Raw genomic sequence first — 24471 nt, forward strand, 5'->3', positions numbered from 1 at the left:
TCTCTGCCAGGGATTCTGGTTCAGCTGGCCTGGCCTGGGCCTGGGTGTCTGTATTTTGTAGCTGTTTTGTTCTGCTTATCCTCAGCTACATAACAGACCAATCCCAAATGGAGGAGCTTAAGACAGAAGTAGTCTTTTAATATTATCTTTCTTGGTCCTTGGGGCTGACTAGAATGAAACATATAAGAAACCAACTAACATTTTAAGAGAATTATATGGGCAAAAACACCACCAGCTTGGAGTAAAAGAGACTGCACCCATTTGATACTTAAACTTTGCTCCTTCCCCCTACATTTTATAGGTCAGGAGTAGGGTGAGAGCTCTGATTAACCCCCAAAGAGATCATATTCCTTTTTAGATATAGCAAAGGAGGATAGTGAGAAAGGAAGGACCTGTCAGTGGGTAGAGCCACAGACTATGGAGAATAGTGGACTTGTGAGTTTCTCTGGGGGGTGGGGAAGAATCAGTGGGAGCTAACTAAAGAATGTGGTCTACCCTTAGGACAAGGGGCTGCTTGTAATGTCTGCTTGGAGGGACTGGAATGACTGTTAATGACTCTCATGCTTCCACTTCCAAACGGGAGTATTTATTGTGTCCCTGCCATAACTGCATATTGAATTTCTCTGTTGGAGCAAGTGACATACTTAATTTCTGAAGTGTCCCCACCTAAAGGAGGCACAGCCAAACTTGCTAGAGAGGTGATTGTGCCATATGCATGCATCCTGGACTTTGAGCTCAGAATGGCCCCTGGAGGGGCACTGGAGGCTGTCTCCATTGGGAAGGGTAAGTGTCCACTTACGAGCACAGGGAAAGGAACTGCATATATGGTGTACAGTGTACAGACAGTGGTGGATTATGTTCTTATTCAACAAATATTGTGGCACCCTTCTCCGTAGGGCCCCTCTCTGCGGTGGGAGGGCCCCACACCCTGATCCTTTGATATTCAGTGTGACCATTTGATTTGCTTTGACTAATGACACATGTGTGTCAGAGGTGACAGGAGCTACTTCTGAGCGGAAGGATAAAAAACCCGGAGTCCACCTTTCCCTCTGCTGTGACAACTGACAGTGTTCTAGATAGAGGCTACTTTCTCAGCCTTGGTCCTGGAGTAAAGATGATGCAGAACAAAGCCACAGTCAAGCCACAATGAACGCAGCACATGAAAAATCAAACTTCCATTGTTGTAAGACCCTGGATGCTAATACTAATGAAGAGGGCTTGAGCACTGTAACAACTCTGAGCAGACTTGGGTCCCTCTTGCACGATGGCTACCAACTGCAGAAGGACACAGCCTATTGGCTGCCCAATTTTTCTGTCCTCTCTGTGGAAGGTTGATTCCCTTCACATTTCAGCATGCCTGCTATCAACAGTAGGTGATAGAGAGCATCCTGGGAAGTGTCAGCCTCTAGAGAACCTCCTGTTGACAGTGTTCATCTCTGTGAAGTAGAGACTTTGGGAAGATCTTTGGTATTCTAGGTTCTTGGTTAATGAAAGCTGGCTGGACACAGCCAGATATTTCAAGAGGGTGGCAAGCAGAGGGTCCTTCAGTCCTTACCTGCTGGGGTTTTCTGTTACCCTGGTGATGTCTCATTCTTAACATTCTCATTACATGATGAAGACATTGGTGGTGACAATGGGAAGGATGAGAAGATGAAAGAGGTTATACACATAGCTGGTTCTATGCAGCAGAACTGAGGCCTGGGTACTGAGCTAAATTAAAGATACTTGTCCCCTTAAATCTGGGTCAGCCTCAGTCATTCAGTAGAACCAGTGGACCGATATAATGTGGCTGAAGCAACAGTGCGTGCCTTCCAAAGACAGGTCAGAAAAAGCCTTTCAGCTCCTGCCTTGGTCTCGTAGAATGTTACCTCAAGACTCCCAACTTACTGTGTGGGACGTTTGGCTCCCCTGAGACTGCCATGTTGGCGTAGTTGCATTCAGTGGCTCCAGCTGACAGTCCAGCTGAGGACAGACCTGCAGGCAGTCTTGCCAGGGCTTCCAAAATGTGAGTGAAACTGTCTTGGACCCTTGAGTCCAGCCAACTCACCCCTGAAATACCACAGACTGACCTCAGTTACTTCCATGTGGAACTGAAATGTCCTCCAGCTAAACTTGGCCTGAATTCCAGACCTACAAATCACGAGATATAATAAAATGGTGTGTTCTTAAGACAAGAAAATAGTGAAAGAGATATGCACTTACTACTCATGCCTAGGTTCCTGGTTTTCCTTTTCTCTCAACATGGATCCTTCATGTTGCAGGGCTGGATGCTCTAACCAAATGTGACGAGTTGGGAGGTATGATTAGCCTGGGTTCTCTACCTTCAACAGAGGTGATCCAGATAAACTCTTCATTCAAACAGGGTTTGGGCTACCTTGAGGGTCCAATTTTGTTCTCAGCTTAAGTCCAACAAGTAATGAATCTAGCATTTAGTGAGTACATCCATGGGGAGGGAACTATGCTGGATGGTAATGTACAAAGGTGAAACAGCTCACTGTGGTTTAACACTCATATGCTTAACTAATTTTATTTCTTACAATTACCTTGTGAGGTAGGCATTATTTTATTACATGAACAAGTAAGTTGAGGTCAGGCTGCTGAAACAGTAAGTGCTGGAGATGAGTTTTGAACACCTAGCAGGCTTATCCAACAAACAGGCTACCATGGATGTTAAGGCCTTACAAGAAAGATGTTAAGCTTCGTTTTATAAATGAGAAGATTGAGTATTAGGAAGAGGGCATAGTATTGCTGCCGTGTTCTGTCACTAACCATGAATTCTCTGGCCAGTACAACTCCATCCTGGCCCTAAAGGGTTTCTACAGTACAGGCCAAAACCGTGTTGAATGAATGTCTTTCGAACTGTTGCTTTAGGGAGGGAGATAGAGGAGATGACATAGGCACTGTCCTTTCCTGTTGTTTCCAGAGAATGTAAGCCTTTGGTTATTCTCCTGTTTAGCTCCTGGCTGAGAAGTGGGGTCTGTACCTTGGTCAATGAACAGTTTGTGGACCGAAAGCACTGAGCTGGTTGTAAGGACTTCTCTTTGGAGAAAGCATCCATCCCTGTGATCTGGAATAAGTCACAGAGATAGTTCCATATTTTGCTTCAGAGCATGGAAAAACTGAGAAATAGTAAATCGGTGAGGCTGTTTGTGAATCAGAAGTTACTCAAGAGACCATTCTTGGCTTGTCCTGGATCTCTTGGTCTGCTGGAATGGCAAGATCCAAGCCAGTACCCATCAGCCACAGTGAGAACTGTGAAGAGACTCATGCAGAACATGAAATATTTACAAAAGGAACAGGGACCCTGTGTGACCCTGGAGAAGTCCAGATGGTGAGTAACTCTAAGTTGAAGTCTCTCTGGAGGTTAAGTATTTAGGAAGCACTTTGTACCCACAAAGCGAATTTCAATCATTTATCATCCAAACTCACATGTAAGTATCTGTATTATGGCTGGTGACCCAAACTTGAACTACTGCTTGTAAGATGGGATATTTTCATGCACTTGGGACCTGCTTTTAATGCCATTGTGAAGCAAGACCAGGAACTTTTGAACTAAATACCTGAGTCTTGATCCAGACCCATCATTACCATGCAAGCCTATAATTCTCTCCTGTGGTGCTCTGTGCTGGCTCTCCTGTTGTCAGGCAGCAGCGAAAGGTGAATTCTTCCATATGAATCCCTGATAACTCTTTCCTCTTTATTCTACAGCGTTGTGATTTGCCTTTGTGCAGCCCTTTGTGTTCTGAGATGACCAGATGACATATTGGGATGTTGATTTTGAATATGCGGATGGCTGAGAAGATCACACCAATTAATTTTCAACCAGATTTCAAGGCAAAAACTGCTTTGGATTGTGGCAGTTTGAAGCTGTTTGAAAAACTAGGGACTGATGATGGTTTTTTTCTGAAACCTCCAAGAAGCCTCCAGGAAGGCATAGCTGTATCTTAGATCTCATCTGACTGTTCATATGACCCCATTCACGGAAGGACTTCTCTACTTAATCTACCTTATTTCTCCAATTGTTTAAAACCTTATTTTACTTTTTAGTGAGAATTGTTGGTCATAGGATCTAAAAGGACTTTTACAGATCATTTGGTCCACCCTCTCATATTAGTGATGAGAAAACCAAGATTCTAAGAGGAAGACTAGAATCCAAGCATTCCACATCCTCCTTCCACACCGTGTTTCAGAATCCCGTGGTGTTTGATGTTGTTAAATGTGTTCCCATAGCTATACACGCTTTTTCACCTTAGATTTCTCTGCATCCCCCAGCATGTCTTGCACGGGGCTCATCCATAGCTAATCAGCAGTTGACTGTTAATGGCCACCTGCAGTGCTGTGCTTAGGAAGATTCAGTCAGATCTACTCACTGCTGGCCCTCTCTCCCTGGTCAAGTTTCTTCCCCAAAGTGACCTCTACAGAGAGGACTTTAATCACCCATTCCTCCCGCATCCTCTCAGCCATACTCTCTCAGGTTTCCTTGCTTAGCTGTATTTCTAACACCTCTCATTATCTGAAATGATCAATCTTCCTTGTGCATTGCCTCTTCTCTTCCTCTAATGTGAGCTCCAAAAGGGCAAGGACTTTGTTTCTCTCAACCCCTACAATGTCTCTGTGCATTTTAGGGTGTAGGCGGATGGGGAAAACTCAGTAAATATTTGTGGAATTTCTGCTCAAACACTGTAATTGATTAGTGGTGTCTGTCATAGTCCATGGATAGACAAGTCGTGATGTTAGTGCCAAGCTTTTGTCATCATATAGTTGGGTCATTGGACAAACCAATCCTGGAGGAAAAACTGGTTTCCTCCTGACATGCAGCTTGATTCAGTTTGACTAGTCATTGGGTACTCTGGGAATAGGAATTTCCTTTAACCACCAATTAAGAATTTAAAAGTATATTTTCTGCTGTTTTCTCCTTTCCTCAAAAGTACTGTAGTGTCTTATTCATCACAGAACTTCTATGATGTTATGCAATTCTTCCCACAGCAAATATTTGTTCATTGACCACTTGTGTTTTCTCAGTGTCATTTTAAAGGGATGTTTGACTTCCCTATTAATCTAGAATAGCTTCACCATAGTACACAGTACATAGAGCACATTCGTGTGACCAATTAAGACTCAAGCGTAAATGCCATGAGCAAAGTTCAGGTAAATATCCAAATTAAACTATTTTAAAGTAAGGCGAGCAGTATCCATTACCTTAGCCCTGAATATTGGCTGTTCTCATCCATCCTTTCTTGGAAGTCAATATTTGAAATAGGCGAGTGTAAGGCAGGAGAGGCTTGAGAAAAATAAAAAAAAAAACCGAAGAGGGATTTAGTGATTAAATATAAAGTTACAAATTCATCTCGATTTCTTTTTATCTCTTTTTAAAGAATTGTGGTGTATATGGAAACATTTGTAGCAGGTAGAGGTTTTTAGGTTTTTGAAAATTGGCTCATTTTTAACCCAATCGATACTGTTAGTTCATGTCAAAAGCAAGATATGTTTCAGTGCCCTGGTAAATCTGATCTGATTTAATATTCCCTAGGACTCTTGAGCTGTATACCATCTCTACTCTCCTAAATTTGATGGTGTCAATATGACCTGACATTTAATTATTTGCATAGCCTATTTAAAATTAAAATAGCAACAGGCACTGAGTTCTTTTCAAGTTTTAATATGCTCTCCCTTTAAAAATATATTTTTCATAAATTACTCTGCTGTCTGGCAGACCATCACATTCTTCAGTTCCTGTAATAAAAGGGGAATGGTGTTATGTGGATGTGAAATGTGAAACGTGGAGGAGAACACCGTGGTTAAACAAGAGCGGACACTGATCAAGTCCATTAATCAAAATGCCTCTTAGATCTCTGCAAGTTGAGAACGGTGGCATCAGGGCTTTGATTAAAGAGGAAATATAAAATGGCAGAAGAGGTCCAGTAGCTGTCTGGGCAGGTCACATCTCAGAGACCCTGATTCAAAGGATGTTGCTTCCAGTGGGATTTGTTTTCCCAGGGTCATTTTTTGGCTAAGGCAGGTTGGGTTTATTTGCTAAGGAAATGTGGGTTTATTTGCTAGGAAAAGCCCCAATGTTTCCTTCTCTTGGGTATTGGAAAATCACCAAATTTACATTACAGAAGCTTGCACATCACTTCAGGCCAGTTTCCTATGTCTTTCCATCTTTGGATTACTCTGACTTTCCTGATTTCCATGTATCACAGAGAGGCTCCCTACCCTTTTTATTCTCCCAATTCCAATGTCCCATATTCATGACCACAAGGATTCCCAAGCACTTTTGAAGCATATTTTAACCCTAGAGGTAATGTCTACTGTCATTGGTGCCACCTGGTCATTCTTTGATTTGTTCTTCATCTTGTTAATCAACTTATTCCAAAATATTGAACATTTATATCTAAGGTCAAAAATGTAAGTGTGAAGAAAGGTAAGAAGGACTTCAGAGCTCTTCTGTAAATGCATACATCATGGAGGAGTTAGAGGTCCACAAAAGAGTGAGGTCTGGCTACCTCAAAGGCTATACAAGGTACAAAAGGGGCAAGTGGAAAGGAACTCTGAAATCTCTGGGGGTGGTGTTGGGGAGGGCTCCCAGGGAAGTTCTCCTGTGGGAGATGAGCTGGGAGGCTGCGAATGGGAGACCCAGTGAGAGTGGATACATATGCAAGGACTGGAGGCAACAGAGGAAAGGTGGCTTGCTGGGGAATAGCAAATTTGTCAAGAATGAGTGAGAATGAGCTGTGGAGGTATGGGCAGGCGAGCAGGAGCCAGGTCATAAAGGATCCCTGTTCTAGGGGATAATGGGAAGCCATCTCAGGGGCTTCAGGGGGTGGAATGTGTTAGTCTGACATGTTGAAAGACCATTCCTGGGACAACATGAACAGTAGTTGGGAGTCAGAAGAGATTTGAGTGAAGGAGGAAACTAGGAGCTAAGCTTTAAACTGAATGAGAAATGGATGGAGCAAGAGGGAAGAGGAATGGGGAAAAGAAATTTGGGACATGTTCTAGAAACCTGTAGGACCCATGTGAGTTAGGACAGATTTGGTGAGAAGGAAGACTTCAACTCAGTCCAAGACTGCTTTTATTTTGCTTACAAAACCTCAAGTAAATAGATGATATGCCATTTGTGACATACTATTGTCTCTCTTGCTCCTGGATGGGTCCTGTATTTTGGAGGTTTTGACAGTCCACTTCATGAGATGTCCACCAGGAAGGCCAAGGGTTCTGGGTTTTGTGGCCTGGCCACATCAGTATCAGTATCTGATAGTTCCATACAAGGCAAGTCACACCTGTCACGCTAAGCTCTGAATTCTGAGTCCTGAGATTCTGGATTGAGCAATTTCCCCTTTTCTTTGCCAGTGCTTCACGGCCTGAATACCTCTTACATACTTTGCATCTTCCTATGGGCAGGAGTGGCCAAGGCTTCAGATACAAAATGAGTGCCTAGCCATTATGGATGAAAGGAAGAGTCTAGGCCATCTGCTGCTAGTGAGTCTTCCAGCACAGGTAAATCCACAGAGTGGATGGTCATGCCATGCGTCTCCCACAGTGGTGAATATGGGGAAGAAGGACGTTTGCAAGAGGATGAACACTTCAGGGCATGTGAGTTTGAACTCTTTGTGGGACTCAGGGCAGATTAGGTCTGGGATTGGAGTTTGAATCTTTTGGGACATATTTGGGATTTAAAAAAATGGGATGGAAACCATTAATGTGTGTGAATAATGAAGAATGTGTAAGGCATCAGGACAGATCCCTGGAAAACATTCATGTGTAATTAGGAAAAGAGGAGTGTCATGGATTGAGTATTGTACCACACTCCTCCCCCATTCATATGTTGAAGGCCTAACCCCCAAAGTGACGGTATTTGAAGATGGAGCCTTCGGGAGGTAATTTTGTTAAATAAAGTCATGTGGGTGGGGCCTTCAAGATGGTATTAGTGGCCTTACAAGTAGAGGAAGAGAGAGATTGTTTTCCCTGCTTGCATGCACAGGGGAAAGACCAGGAGAAGAGAGGGGTAGGTGCCGTCTACAAGCAGACAGAAAGCTTTCACCAGAAACTGAATCAGCCAGCACCCTGAGTTTGAACTCCTGAGCCTCCAGAACCATGAGGAATAAAGGTCGACTGTTTAAGCCATCCAATCTGTGGTATTTTGTAATGGCAGCCCAGGGTGACTGAGACAGGAGCTCCTGGGAAAGGAAGCAAAGACTGCTGAGATGCTAGAGGGAAAGCATGGAAAGGGCTTCATGGGGTGAGGATCAGACAGGGAGAAGAAAGTGCTGGGAAATGTCTGAACCAGAGGGGTCTGTTGGACTCTGTCAGGCTATTTTGGACTTAATGGTTGGTATTGTCCATGTGTGTGGTATATGGCACTTTTGGGTAGAATAAACCTATTAAGAAACACTATGAAGAATGTTTCTTAACTGATTATGCCCATTCTGATCATCAACAAAATTTCTATTTTAATTTTACAGTTTTTTTAAAAAATTTTATTTATTTATTTGACAGAGAGAGATCACAAGTAGGCAGAGAGGCAGAGAGAGAGAGAGAGAGGAGGAAGCAGTCTTCCTGCTGAGCAGAGAGCCCGATGTGGGACTCGATCCGAGGACCCTGAGATCATGACCTGGGTCGAAAGCAGAGGCTTTAACCCACTGAGCCACCCAGGCGTGCTGCAGCTTTTTTTTTTTTTTTTTTTTTTTCATTTTGCAGTGGTAACAACTATTTATTATAAGAAAAAAATTTAGATTAGGATAAAAAAAACACAAAGAAACTTGTATAAAATTACTATCTAGAGAAAATTCTTTAAAATCTCAGTTTAGTCTATGCCCTTCCTTTCCCCCTTACTCTGTCTTTCTTAAATTTATATTATATAAAATTGTATGAATACAATGGGATCATATTGCTTTGTATGTAACCTGCCTTTTCCAAACTAATGAACTAATTCTCTGCCAATAAATATTTATCCATGGAATAATTTTGTAAATGGATATAATCAATCTCCTATTGTTGGATATTTATTTATTTATTTATTTATTTATAATTTTTAAAATAGGCTCCATGCCCAACATGGGGCTTGAACTCACAACCTCAAAATTGAGAGTCACATGCTCTACCCACTGAGCCATCCAGGTGCCCCCTATTGTTGGACATTTAGATTGTTATTATAAATGATAGTGTACTGAGTATTCTTATAGCTGAAAATTAATGCACATTCTTAATTATTTCCTTTGGTTAACTTCCTTAAAGTAGAATTGTAAGGCCAAAAATTGGTCACATTTTTAAGAAATCACAGCACAGTCTATCTGTTTGGGTACTGTATGTAAGAAATATTGAGAGAAATTCCTTAAGTCAAAATTCATTGACAGCGACTAACTCAGCACCATTTTATTATATACTTTACTTTGCATATTTATCTAACTTGAAAACTAAAAGACTTACAGCAAATTTTGGTGGCAACAGTTAATTCTTTTATACTGAGAAAGTGGCAAGAACCTCTGACCAGTGGGACCAAGGGAACAGTCCGTGTTTTAGACTATTTTGGATGCTCTCCTGCTAATTGTATATTGCACTTATCTGTGTGAGACTCTTAATATTTACTTGTGTACTTGTCCAAAGTTATGTTTTAATGTGCTGACTTCACTGTGACTAATTTTTTCAAAAGATGTTCCTGCTTGCTGGTTGCCTGCTTTTCTACTGAGAAGAAATGTCTGTATGAGGTATGTCCCCTGACTTTCTAGTTAAAAGTTCTGTGTTCTCTGAGGTGCTAAGTAGTTCTAGGAACCATGGTGGTTGAGGAGAATTTAAGTCTGTTCTTTGGGAAGAGTTACTTCTAGGTAGTAGTCTGAGCTGAAAATAGGTCACTCACTGAGCTGTACTGCAGCTCAGTACTGATTTCTCATGGAGGCCTCAGCTCTTGACTGTAGAGTCACGTCACTCCCTCATGCAGCGAACACTTATCAAGGACCTGCTGCAAGCCAAGGCACCAATTGATGACACCTGTGAGCAAATCAGACAACACCCCATTCTTGTGGAGAATTCAGGCAGACCGTAAATAAAAAAATAAGATAATCTCACATAATTATTTAAATGTCATGGTGGCAGCAGAAGAGATTATTACAGTAAGGGTAGCTGGGGTAATGGTGGTGGGAATACATAATTGGATTGGGTGAGGAGGAGATGTTTGAGCTGAGAATTGAATAATGAGAAGGAGCCAGCCTCAGGAAGATCTGAGGGAAGAGTGCTTAGTGGAGAGCATAAGTGAACCCCCCCCCCCCCCGGGGACCGAGTCCATATTTTGGAGCCATAGAAAGAAGGAAAGTGTGTCTGGGGCAGAGTGAGTGCACAGTGGTGGTTAGAGATGAGGTGAGGGACAGATAAGGAGAGGTGATGTGGAGCCTTGAGGGTTATGGTGAGGAAGCCAGATGCTTTCAAAGTGTGTGGGGAAGCTTTCAAATATTTTAAGCAGGAGAGTGGCATGTCTATATTATATTTACAAAGATTGTGGGAAATGGATTGCAAGGTAGCAAAGAGATCTCTTGTCCTGGAGTAAATACGGAGTTTCTGGAAAGAAGGAACACTAAACTGTGTTCAATTCTTCCACGAGGCTGAAATGAGGACAGGAAAACATCCTTGGGATTCAGCAAGATGGAGGACATGAAGGACTTAGATAAGAGACTCCTCCATTGCAGAGGTCTGGAAAACTGATCAGAATGAGCTGAAGAGAGAAACTGGGAGGGAGAAGCTCTGGGCTTGGGAGTGGCCACAAGGAAGTAAGGCAAGGGGAAGCAAAGGGGATCAAGGGAAACTCCACATATCGGGTGGGGTAACCTCTGCCTTGTTGCCTTTCTCAGCAACCAGAAAGCTGGCAGCTGAAAGTGTGAAGGCCAGGAGGTGGGAGGACTTTTGCCTGGAGAAACTGTCTAGTGTGAGATAGAATAATGCCACCTACTGACATTTAGGAATCACAGTAAAGGAGTCAGATACTTGCTCCCTCACAGCTCAGTGAGCTCACCAGTTAGCATACTGCAGTCAAACACGGCTTCCAGTCATGTTTTAGTGTCTCGCTTTTAGACGTGAACAGAAAGCCAATGGAGAACATATACTCAGAAGAATCCTTTATGATGAAACACAGAGCATAAAACAAACAGGAAAAAGAAAAGAAAAAGAACCCGGAGAAGTCAGACAATGCAGAGATCAGACAGAAACTTCCAATACCTTCAGCAACATAAGAGAAGATTTTACATTCGTGAAAAACAATAGGATCCATAATGAAGGTATATTCAGAGAAAAAGATAGAAGGTTGGAGATGTAAAATGTGCTAAAAGAACTGGTGTAATAAAGTTAAGGAAATCTTTTAGAATATAAAACATAACACAAATATGGGGGAAAAGCTAAAAAATTCATCTATTATGAAAAAGTAAAACTGAAAGAAAAGGAAAATTTAGCGATTTGACAAACTCAAGATTTTAAACTGTAATAAAACAGAAAGTTTTTAGTGCTGCATAGCAAATGAAATGAAAAAGAGACATGTATTGACATAAATAGTTATAATTAAATGGAAGAATGCATTTTAAAGAATATTGGTTTGATTTAAAACTATATTCCTACAAAACAAAGTCCAGAGGATATATATCAAAATAAGTATATCACTGGATTGAGAGATTATGGGTTCTATTGGTTAAGATAGATATATTGAGATATAATTCATACACTATCCAATTATCTTATTTAAAATGTGCGATTCAAGGTTTTTTTAGTATATTTACAGATACATACAGCTACCACCATGGTGAATTTTAGAGCATTTCATCACCTCAAATAGAAGCCCCATCCCCCTTAGCTAACCATCACCCCTTTATTCCTACATTGCTAACCTCCCAACCATAAGTAACCACTGATCTACTTGCTGTCTCTGTAAATGTCCCTATTCTTGACATTTAGTGTGAATTGAATCATAGAATATGTGGGCTTTTGTGATGGACTTTTTTCACTCAGCATAGTGTTCAAGGTTGGTCCATGTTGTGGCATGGATCAGTACTTCATTCCTTTTGATGGAATTTACTGCATTTTATTTATTCATTCCTCAGCCGATGGACATTTGTGTTGTTTCCACCCTTGCTTGTTATAATGTTGCTATAAACACTCAAGTACATTTTTTTGTGTGGAATATATTTTAACTTACTTTGGACACCCAAAGTATATACACTATACTTAGAAGTAGAATTGGTTGGTCATATTGGTCACTCTGTATTTAGTTGTTCAAGGAATTGCCAGATTGTTTTCTAAAGTGGTTGCATCATTCTAAATTCCCACCAGCTGTGTATGCATATTTCAAGTTTCCGTGTCCTCACCAATTTGTTCATTTTTTTTTCTCATGTTGCTTATCTTTATGGTCATATCTAAGGCTCCTTTGCCAAATACCAGGTCGTGAATAAAGATTTACCTCTATGTTCCCTCCTGAGAGTTTTATAGTTTTAGTTCTTACATTAAGGTCTTTGATTTGTTTTGTATTTATCTTTGTATATGGTGTAAAGAAAAGTTTCAGTTCCATTCTTTAGCATGTGGCTATCCAGTTGTTTCAGTGCTGTTTGTTGAAAAGACTATTCTTTCTCTTTTGAATGGTCTCAGCACTCTTGTGGAAAACAGTTGACCATTGATGTATGGGTTTATTTCTGGAATCCCAATTCTATTCCATTGATTTGCATCATTTATATTAATCTTGTGCTGATACCAATCTATCTTGATTACCATTGCTTTGTGGTAAGTTTCAAAATTGGGAAGTATAATCCCCCTATTTTTCCTTTTTCTGAATTTTATTAGCTATTTTGTGTTCCTTGCAATTCCATATGAATTTAGAAAAGGCTTGTCATTTCTACAATGAAGTCCACTAGGATTCTGATGGATCCTGCTTTGAATCTGTAAGTTGGTTTGGGGATGATTGCCATCTTTTAAAACTTAACTTAGTTTTATTATTTTTAACAACTTAACTTAGTTTTATTATTTTTATTATTTCTTGAAGTATAGTTGACACACAGTGTCACATGGGATGATTGCCATCTTAAAATAATGTTGAGCCTTTGATCCATAAACGTGGCATGTTTATTTATTTACTTAATTCTTCAATTTCTTTCAATAATGTATTGTAGTTTTCAGCATATAAATTTTGCACTTTTTTGGTCAAACTTAATCCTAAGTGTTTTATTCTTTTTAATACTATTGTGAGTGCAATTGTTTCATAATTTCATCTTTGGATAATTTATTACAAGTGTATTAAAATACAATTGATTTTTATCTATTGATGTTGTACCTTACAACTTTGCCAAGCTCATTTATTAGTTCTAATGGTTTTTAAAAAAATTGATTCATTAGGATTTTCTATGTATAAGATCATGTCACCTGTCAATAGAGATAGTTTTACTTCTTCCTTCCCAATATGATTTCCTTTTATTTATTTTTCTTCATTAAGTGCTATTATTGACTAAACATTTGTATCTCTCCCAAATTCATGTTTAAATCCTAACCTCTCATGTGGTGGCTTTAGGAGGTAGGGTGTTTGGTAAGGTAATCAAGTTTTGAATGCAGAGCCTTATAAAAGAGACTCTGTTGAGCTCCCTTGGCCCTTCTGCCATAAGAGGATACAGTGAAAAAACTGATCATTGAACCAGGAAACATGTTCTCACAAGACAAAGAATCTGTCGGTGCCTTGCTCTTGGATTTCCGGCTTCCAGAACAATGAGAAAAAAATATTTGTTGTTTAAGCTACCCAGTCTGTGGTATTTTTCTTATAACAGCCCAAGTGGGCTAATTGCCCCAGCTAGAACATTTAGTACAATGTTAAATAGAAGTGGCAACAATGGGCATCTTTGTCTTGTTCCTGATCTTAGGGGAAAAGTCTTCAATTTTTCACCAGTAAGTAAATTATTAGCTCTGGGGTTTTCATAGATGCTCTTTATCATGTTGAGGAAATTCCTTCTGTTCTTAGTTTGTTGAGTGTTTTTATCCTGACAGAATGTTGGATTTTGCCAAATGCTTTTGTTGTGTCTATTGAGATGATCATGTCACTTTTGTTTTTGTGTTATTGATATAATGGCTTACATTTATTGATTTTCCTGTTTTATACCAAACTTGCATCTGTGGGGTAAATCCCACTTCATCATAGTGTATAACTTCCTTTATACACTGCTGGATATTGTTTGCTAGCATTTTGTTGAAGGGTTTTACATCCATATTCATAAGAAATATTGGTCTGTAATTTTCTTTTCCTGTGGTATCTTCTTGGTTCTGTTACCTTTGGCCTCACAAAATGAGTTGTAAGGTGATATCTACACTTATATTTTTGGATGAGTTTGTGAAGAATTGGTGTTAATTCTAATTTAACTGACTGGTCGGATTCAGTGGTGAAGACATCAAGACCTGGGCTTTACTTTGTGAGCAGTTTTTTTTTTTTTGTTTTTTTTTTAAAGATTTTATTTATTTATTTATTTGACAGACAGAGATCACAAGTAGGCAGAGAGGCAGGAAGAGAGAGGGGGAAGCAGACTCCCTGCTGAGCAGACAGCCCAATGCGGGGCTCAATCCCAGGACCCTGAGATCATGACCTGAGCAGAAGGCAGAGGCTTAACCCACTGAGCCACCCAGGTGCCCCTGTGAGTAGTTTTTTGATCAGTAATTTTATCTCTTCACTTGTTTTAGGTCGATTTAGTCAGTTTCTGTAGTTTGCATCTTTCTAGGAATGTGTCCATTTCATCCAGTCTAATCCTTCTTAGTTCTGTAGGGTTGGTAATAATGTTCCCTCTTTCATGTCTGATTCTAGTAATTTGAGTCTGTCTTTTTTTAACGCATTGTACCTTTCATCTCCAGAATTTTCATTTTTTAATAATTTCTATTTTAAATTGATATTCTCTATTTGATGCAAAATTGTTATTAAGCCTTCCTTTACTTGTTTTTTTTTTTTAAGATTTATTTATTTATTTGACAGAGAGAGATCACAAGTAGGCAGAGAGGCAGGCAGAGAGAGATGGGGAAGCAGCTCCCTGCTGAGCAGAGAGCCTGTGGATGTGGGGCTCGATCCCAGGACACTGAGATCATGACCTGAGCTGAAGGCAGATGCTTTAACCCACTGAGCCACCCAGACGCCCCTTCCTTTACTTCTTTAATCATGCTTTTCTATAGTTCTGTGAACATACATATAATGGCTATCTTGAAACCTTTTTTATGTTAAATCTTCTGTCTGCTCTGACAGGCAGTTTCTGTTGCCTGTTATTGGTCACACTTTCCTATTTCTTTGCATTCTTTATAATTTTTTTTAAAGGAAACTGACATTTTAGATAACATATTGTAGCAACTCTGGATATTGGTCTAACTCCTCTCAACACTGCCTAGGCTTGTTGTTATTTGCTTGCTTACTCGTTATTTGCTTGCTTATTTGTTTAGTGACTGGGTCATTTTGGTGAAGTCTGTTCCCTGCCTTTTCCACAGTATTAATCCTCTGATGTTCCTCACTCTAGGATGACACCACATGGCACTGGTACTGATAAAGCTTTCTTCTCCTTTCACACACAGCTATTAATTCCAGTAATTGCCACCTGATTGCTCTAGGGTTTTAACAAAGCTCTGGAGTGTATATTCCTTTGCAAACTAATCCAGTTAAATTGTAGTTCTTTGGGAGGAATGATTTTTGTGGTTAGTGTTTGATGTTTGTTCTGATCTCAAGAAAGCTCCTCCCAGCTGTGTCATTCCTCATTCCTCTCCTGTAATAGCCAGCCTACAGTCTAGCTGTATCTTCATTGATTCACAAATTTCCTTCCAATTGCCTTTCACTACAGTCCTCATTATTCGTGAGAGCATTCTTAGGCTTGAACTTTTACATGCTCTGTTGCAAATGAAGTCAGTTCTTTTGGGAAGAGATTAGGAGTTATCTGTTTTATGATCTGTTCTTCCCCTAAGATTTTTGCTTAGGCAGGACTCTGAGGCTGAGAGTAGGGAAAATGGTAAGCTTCTTTGAAGGACACCCCTACTCTAGGAACTGAACACTGTTAGGGGGCAGCAGCCTAGGTTTGTTTCTCTTAGCTAGCCTCTTCTGGTGTAGAACCACTGATTTGTGAGTCAAAGTAAGGACCATCAGGGCCCTAGTATACTCAGTGTGCCACAGCCAATGTACAGTAGGAATTGGGTGGAAGAAGTGAATCTCTACTTAATGACACTTGCCCAAAACTTAGCTTTGGCAGTAAGGTACTGAGGATGGAATAAGAAACAGAGATACCCTGTTCCCAAGTAGGAGCTCTGGGCTCTTGACTAAAGCAGTCTGGGTGGAGTGTCCAACTACTGAGCTGGAGGGAAGGAGAAGAAAGGAACAGTACTGGCTCAGAAACCATAGACTCTTCTTTTTTTCTGAATTTTCATAGATTTTCTTGAATAGGTACTTCTTTATTTGCTTTTTACCTTTAGGACCATTACCAAAGGCTTTGAATAATTATTTTTTAAAAATAATTTCCACCAGTTTCACTGGGAAGTAAGTCAGTCATTTCTTAATGCTGGAAATCAATTTCTTAATGGCTCAAATTTAATGGAGGCTTATTTTTAGTCTTGGAGTATTCTGGGGCTAGAATTCAATATTAGCAGATGGTCTCTCTCCACAAAGTCCTTCTAGGACCAAGGCTAATATTGACTCTGCTATTTTAAAAAACCTGGCTTTCTAAGTTGCTCTGGTCCTTGTAATTCATTCTTCCAGGGAGAGGAAAGAGCACAGAAGGCTGTGCAGGAGGGTTTGTGGCACATGCCAAAAAGTAGGACATAGCACTACCACTCACATTTCATTAGTGAGTAGATTATGAGACTACATTGCACTCACCAGTGGAATGTAAGTGTGCACTTAAACTGTAGAAGAGGCTGAGAAATGTGGTTTTGACCATGTGCTTAGCAGTTTTGCCTAAAAGTGCTTTTAATTTTCTCTTAGTTTATCTGTATTTTCTAATTTTCCACAATGATTTTATATTTAGTGTGATATAAATATAAACTTAACTTAAAAATAGAGAAAAGACAGTGAGAAACTACAGATAGGGAGTATATAAACAATCCTTTCTGGGAAGTTTCATAGTTGTCATTTATGGAGGGAGGAACTAGGTTAAGAGAAGGTAATTATTAAATGTGGAGATTTGAGCATATTCTTGTAAGCTAAAAACTATCAAAGAGAAAGAAGACAATTGATAATGAATACTTGAGTTGACTTCCCCTAAAGACTATATAGAATCTCTTTTTCACTTGAGATAGGAGAGGAAGGAAAAAAGAGAAAAGTTTGAAAATGATTGCCCATGCTAATTCCACTCATTAGAGGGGAAGTTTCAGGATTTCAAAGCTTTCCCTGGAAGACTTGTAAGCAGAAAGACACAGTGTTTATTGAGCTTGACAAAGTTAACAAATTGTGAAAATTTCCAAAGCTAATTGTTGTTGTTTTTCTAAAAAATTGCTTTGATATGTTGAGAGTTTTAATTAGGGTCATTAAATACAGAAATTCTTAGGTTGCAAAGAATACCAGAACCACCCACTGATGTGTGGATGTGTTGTACCTTAACCATATTATGCAAAATGAGACCATGATGCAACTGGGCTGTTTCATAAACTTTCATGGAACTTAATACAATATGAGGCAGTCTTTTGAAAAATTTTGTCAGCCATAAAAAAGAAGTACTACAGGAATATATAAAGGGAGAGGTTAACTTTCACTGAGAGATTTGGATCAGTTTCAGAGAGGAAGTGGTATTTGAGAAAATTCTGGAAGGACAGTAGGATTTTTTGACAAAGTCCTTGGAAAGAAGGCATCGTGGGCTGAAAGTGACTATATGGAAAGCAGAGCACAGGATAGAGGAGGAGCTAAAAATTGGCTTGACTGTGGTCTGTGAACCTGGAAAGAGACTCAGTAGAAGCTAAGTCCAGGAGGGAGTTGACAGCCAGCATGAAGGATCATGAATGCCAGCTCGAGAACTTGTAATTTCTACTCTTGGTTCTGATTAGTGTGGATCTATTAATAGTGTGGAGGAAAGTGTGAGAAGGGGAGAAATACTATCGGTAGATTAGAAGGAGGTGACTGGCATGGTGTTTTCAGGAGATGTTGATGAGAACCAATGCAGAGAGATGTGGGGGAGATATTGAGACTCCCCTAGAGTGTGAAGAGGAATTTTTACAACTTCCAGAGGGAATAAAATGGTGATCACAGGTGTGCAGGCTCTTTGACCCTTCCCCAGATTGGGAACAGATAAAGTTTGAGGTAGATGCCATTTTAGGAGCCAATATATGGATTCTCTCTGTAGAACATTCTTGCTAACTCTCAAGGGAAACCAATTCTTCAGGTTGTTAAAGTTTCATCATAGATTTATGGGGAAGGCATTGACAACGTTGTGGCATAAATTGTTCTTCAAGTGCCAAATGTTCCCATCAACAAATCACTAAGGATTCTCTGAGATTTGCAGTTGTGCATTATTGATTTTTGTACCTAGCCTTGGATGCATGAGCTGAGTCTCCTCTGTGGCTTCAACCATGCCCCATCTGATCACCTCACTTGCACCTGGAAAAGTCCCATTCTTTAGTGGGATTAAGTCACCAAGGTCCTCTTAGGCAAACACTCTGGGTCTCCCTCAGAGCAGCTGACCCACCTGCTTCAACTGACTGATGCTTGGCATTTTGCTCCAGGTACTTCTCTTTCTGACTTTGTCATTGGCATCCTCACTCTCCCAGTCGTGTGGTCCTTCCTTCCTTCATTGGCTCATATTCATCTAGCAAGACTTCACTGGGTGCTTATAGGCTGGCTGCCTCACTGGGGGATCAGTCCAGCAGTGAACCCCACAATGGGCTTGGCGGGGAAGACTGGGGATTTTAAAAATCTATGAAGCATGCTCTGATGAGGGGGGATCCAGAGGGTGCTAAAGGAACACATGGGAGATGTGTCTGGAACAGTTCTGTGAGGAACTGGCCAGGCGAGAACTTCAATCATCTTTGATGAGTTCCTCTCCGGCACTCAATGTCCCCATGTACAACACAATATAATATCTTGGCTAGGTCAGTTCTTTCCTTCCCTTATCTTCACATAAAGGAACATTTACAATAGTCTCTCTGGGAGGTAGACTTATAGATGCCAGGCAGACCTGGCACACCAGCTCTGTGGCCTGGAGCAAGTTATTAAACCTCTCGTGGTCTCAGTCTCTTCAACCGAACAATGGGGACATCAATGCCTTCCCCATAAATCTATGATGAAGAACAAATAAGATAATATTTTAAAAATAGCCCCAGGCCTGGCACTTCAAAGATAATCATTCCAGTCTCTTTCCTGTGCCTGCAATTTCTCCCTTTGTTTAATACACTCTGCTCTCAGCTGCTGAATTCATCTTTGCAAACTTTAATCTTATCTCTCTCTGGCTTGAAAGTTTTCAGATCCCCATAGCCTGTGGAATAAAGTTTGTACCATTAGGAAAGAGAGGTGTATCCAAAGGTATGAATGAAAAAAGTGTAAGGAAGAAGAGCTCAAGAGCTCAGAGCAGGGACCTAGGCCATGTAGTCCATTGAGCATCTGGATTATTCCTTGAGGAGGTGATCTTGAGCTGAGATATAAAGGATGAATAGGAGTTTACTAGGCATAAGGAGGGATGGAGGGAAGAACATTCCAGATAAGGGCCTTCAAGGAGGAGGAGGAGAAAGATGAGGGGAAGAGGAGAAGGCTGGGGAGGAGGCAGTGGGAACAGCCAGTATGGCTGGCATGCACAGAGTACCAGGGAGGAATGAGAGGGACCAGGGCCATTCAGAACAGAGCCTGGTAGGGCATGCACTTGTACAATAATTTCCATATATGAAGCAATGGGAGCCATGGGAAGATTTTTAAGCTATAACTTGTTTTCTTGTCAGTTGCTCTTGTTAGGAAGGGCCATCTCTGTATTCTTTATAGTAAGCTCCATAGGTGCTCAAGGAATTTGACTAATGAAGTGAATGCAATTATAATTGTAGAAATAGAGGAAAAGAATCCTGGTAGTTCAATTTTCTGGTTATTTGGATGAGCGTGAACTGAGGCTTCACTGTACTCCACCATGCACAGAGTGTCTGGGGACTGCTGCCAAGTTAGAGTTTGAGTTGATTCGGGTCTCCAGGAGCACACAGATGAGACTGACAGACCCGTATTCCCTCCGAGGAAGAAAACTAGCACTACCCCAGAGACTACACAAAGGGGGAATTAAGCTCGCTTGAACTTGAGCCTGGGGACCAGAGAACTAACGGCAGCTTGGCAGATTCTTGGGTCTCCATGGAAACAGACAGATTCTGGAAAAGTTTTCTTCATGAAGGGAAGGGCAATATTGGCTGCTACCTTTCCTCTGGACACCCTCAGCATGCATGATTCATAAAGCATCTGTCTGTAGATTTGCTCCAGACAGGGGGCCATTTTGCACCATTTCTGACCCCTACACTCCTGTCCTACCCTCCTGCAGAGCTCTCAGGCACTCCTGTGCCCAGTGTGTCCAGCTATCCCACACAGAGTGAGGTTCAGTCACAGGAGACATGAGTCACAGAACCCACTACAGTCCTGTGTCTGGTTCATCCTCCTATCTCAGGGTCTAGGATGGTATCTTATACAAAGTGAAAGTTCAACACATTTTTAGAAAAAAAAAAAAAAGGTGTGAAGAGTAGAAGGGAATGATAGCCAAGTGTCTAGGTGGTCCTCTTCCTTAGAGTTGAGAAACAAAAATATATAGCTCAGGCTTCTCAAATTTTAAGTGCATACAATTAACCAGAGGTCTTGTTCTGATTCAGTAGGTTTGGGATGCAACTGGATATTCTGCATTTCTAAACAAGCTCCCAGGTGATGCTCATGCTGTGGCCCTTGGCTCACCCAGGCAATAAACAGAACAGCTGACTAAACAGCCAAATTTTGAGAAAGGGCAATCATTACTTACGCTTTATAAGTGGGTAGCCATCCCAGCTCACCTACAATGTACAAGCTCAAGTCTGCATGGATAAGGTTCAGTGTTGTTCTGGAATATTCATTTCATTTACACCTGTGGGCAGAACTGGGCATGCATACCAACCATATGTATTGAAAGTGATCTCCACACCAAAGAGATCAGCGGGCAATTCAATAGCAATTCATAGCATAAAATTCCAAGTGATTTTGTAATTATTTCAGAAATACTGAATAGTTGTGTTTGTTTTTGGTCATACCTTCATTCATTTAACAAGCATTTGTGGAAGATTAACCTTGGATTAGAGCCTCTCTCGGGGCACTGGAAGACACTCTTCATGCCCTCCTTGAGCTCCCAGTCTAGTGGGTGAGACCAAAAGAAAACAAATAATGACAGTATAATATGATGAATTGTCCTTACCAGTGCTATACAACAGAAATATAACATGAGCCACAAAAGTAATTTAAAATTTTCTAGGAGTCACTTAAAAAAAAGTAAAACAAACTAGTGTAATTCATTTTAACAGTACATTTACTGAGCCCAATATATCCAAAATAGTCTCATTTCAATATATAATCCATATGAAGAAATACTCAATATTTTACTATTTTTATACTAAGTCATTAAAATCTGGTTGACATTTTGGCCTTACAGCACATCTCAACTTGGACCAGCCACATTTCAGGGCCCCCAAGCCACACTTGACAGTGCGGATCTCTACAGTGGGGAGGAAAGAAACTTCTCTGCCGTAGATCCAGAGGGGTGGTTCAGGAAAGGGGATAATCAACTGTGCTTCAGACTAAGGGTGGCAAATATTGTCTGGAAGGGCACCGAGGAGGTGTGAGAAGGTGGATCTGCCACCTGGCCCCAAGACACAGGTATGACAGGTGAGTAGCTTCCCTGGAAATGGTAGGGAGGACAGGCATGGTGTTTAGAAAGGTAGGTCAGCCAGAAACTCTGGAATCTGTGGGCCTGTGGTTCTCAGCTTCTCCCAGACCAGTGGCTCAGTGTCAGGGCATGAAAGGGGGTGTGATGATTTTGGTTTCCTCTTCTATCTGAGTGGATCTTGTTGTGAGTGACTGCTGAGCCTGGGATGGATCTAAGCCTTGGGGTATCCTTTCACTGAAGGGTCACTATCTTCTGTGCTGGGGAATTTCACCCTGGGGTGGGGGGGGGCAGGATTGGAGTGGCTATGTCCTGCTGCTGTAACTGAGGGTCCTTAATTCTGACTCTGACTCAGGGACAAGACAGGCTGGACACTGTGCTGGGCCCGTTACAGAACCATTCTTTGAATGTGGACACTGAGGGCTCTGGGAGGTTAAAGGCAACAGTCCAAGGTGTAACAGGTGATAAGTGGTAGAACGAGGATGGAAACTGAGACACGTGTGACTCACTCTGCTTTCTCCACAGCATGCTGCCCCAAACATGGAATATCCCAGTATAATACACTCCCCTGGGGATTTGCATTTTTGACTTTATAATCAACCAGCAAGCACTTATTTAATACTGACTGACTGATGGGAAAGAATGCTATGGTAACTGTGTAGGACATGGTTTCTTCCTTGGTTACTTATGCTCTAGGAAGGATGACACACAAAAGCCTGTGACAGGCAAACAAACTGTGAAATAGAAAAAAAATCAAAATAATTTCAGGAGAAATTTGTGAGACTAGACATGTTCAGTTAGCATTTAAAATAATAAAAGCTTTAACTGTAGATAAAGGAATATTGAGCAGCAACATGGAAGTGGGTGGGACATATTTTTGGGCCAGGGCCAGGGTAACATTGCCAGACTTTCTGAATCACACTTATAATTTGCCAGAGATTAAAATCTTCCTATCCTTTGTTTCCTATCCTTTTTCAGACCACATAATTGGCCAAGGTGGCAGGTAAGAACACTGATATCCCTCAGCTTCTAGAAGGTATGTTCTCAGCTACTGATGCAAAAATCAGGGCATTGATATGTCCATCAGGAGACACCTGGTACAGTGGGAAAAACAAAGAACTTGGAGACTAAAACCCACAGCCTTCCATCCCAGCTGAAGGTCTGTGGCCACATTACTGGATGTCTCTGAACTTGCCACTCTCTTCCAGGGTTGTCTTGGGAATTTAAAGAAGTAAGTAACACATAAAGTGTCTATGAAGATTCTGGACTTCTTTTAACTTTTTCCTCCTTCCCTTACACCTAATACTCTAACCACCTTTGGGATCCTCACTTAATAAAAGCAAGCAGAATTAATTTGAGCAATTTTGCTCCAACCATTCACAGGTAGATCCATATGACACACCCTATTTGTTGACCACTCAAAAGTCATTCCTAGCCCCCTTTCTTCCAATCGGCTCTTGCTCTAGAGGCAGGAGGAGCAAATATTTGTTAGTAGAGGCCGTGCAAGACAATTCTGTCCCATTCATGATTGCATGCCGCCACGCATTATTCAATAGAAAGTATATGGCCATCTGGTATGTGCCAAACACTGTTCTGGCCACTGGGGGAGATGGAAAAAATATGTATAGATGTTAGATAATGCTTTGCAAAAATAGTAAAATAAAACACAGAAAGGAATGGTGGAAGGGAAGTGGAATTATGGATAGGGTGGTCAGGGAAAGTCTCACCGCAAAGCTGAAATGTACACAAAGCCTGAAGGAGGTGAGGAGCCAGCCATATAGTGACAGAGGGGAAAAGCATGCCAAGTAGAGGGAACAAGAGATACAAAGGGGAGGCTTGGCCTTCTTAAAATAGTGAGAGCCACTGTGGCTAGAGTGGAATGTACAAGGATTGTGTTGTCAAAGAGGGGATCAGAGTGGAAATAAGATAGCCAGATCACATGGGCCTCATAAGCCCCTCTGAGGAGTTTGGAGTTAACTCTGGGTGTGCTGGGAAGCTATTGGGGCTTGGAGCAGAGAAATGCCATTTTTGAATTTTACTTTAATGTGCTCACTCTGCTTGGTCTATTGGAAGAGGACAGGATGGGTCAAGGAGAAGGAGGTGGGTGAGAACTGGAAGACAAAGGGGTGATATGATGGTGACTTGACCAAGGGTAACAGTGGAAGTATGTGGTCATCAGCTGGAGGCTTCAAGACAAGGTGTTGATTTCCTAATAAAAAGAGACAGATCGTACTAAATGGATTCTTTTCCCTTTACTCTTCTTGATGAATGTGATGACCTGACTGGTAGCGTCCATCTTTGGTCCAAAAACATGCTAAGACCCTGACCAGGGGCATTGTCGATCCCCCAACCAAGAGCAGCGATTGTTCATGTCTAGACTTCTTGTACTGTGAATAAACAAAGCTCTGTTGAGTGTATCTTCAGGAGCACAGTGCCCTCAGTGATGCCCTCCTCCTCCTGCCCTTCTTCCTCAGGAGCCCAGCGATCTGAAAGGCCAGGCTCCAAACTTCTCCAAGGAAGCAAAGAGCCCCTGTGTGACTGCAGGAGGAAGAGATCAGAAACATATTCTCTCCTAACCTCCCTTCATCTGAGCTAATTTTCAAATGGACAAAGTAATCAATTCATGTGATAAATATAGCTTATTCAATGGGCTGAATGA

This window comes from Enhydra lutris, unplaced genomic scaffold (genome assembly GCF_002288905.1).
Source record: "Enhydra lutris kenyoni isolate GAN:26980312 unplaced genomic scaffold, ASM228890v2 scaffoldscaffold1, whole genome shotgun sequence".
NCBI classification, from domain to species: Eukaryota; Metazoa; Chordata; class Mammalia; order Carnivora; family Mustelidae; genus Enhydra; species Enhydra lutris.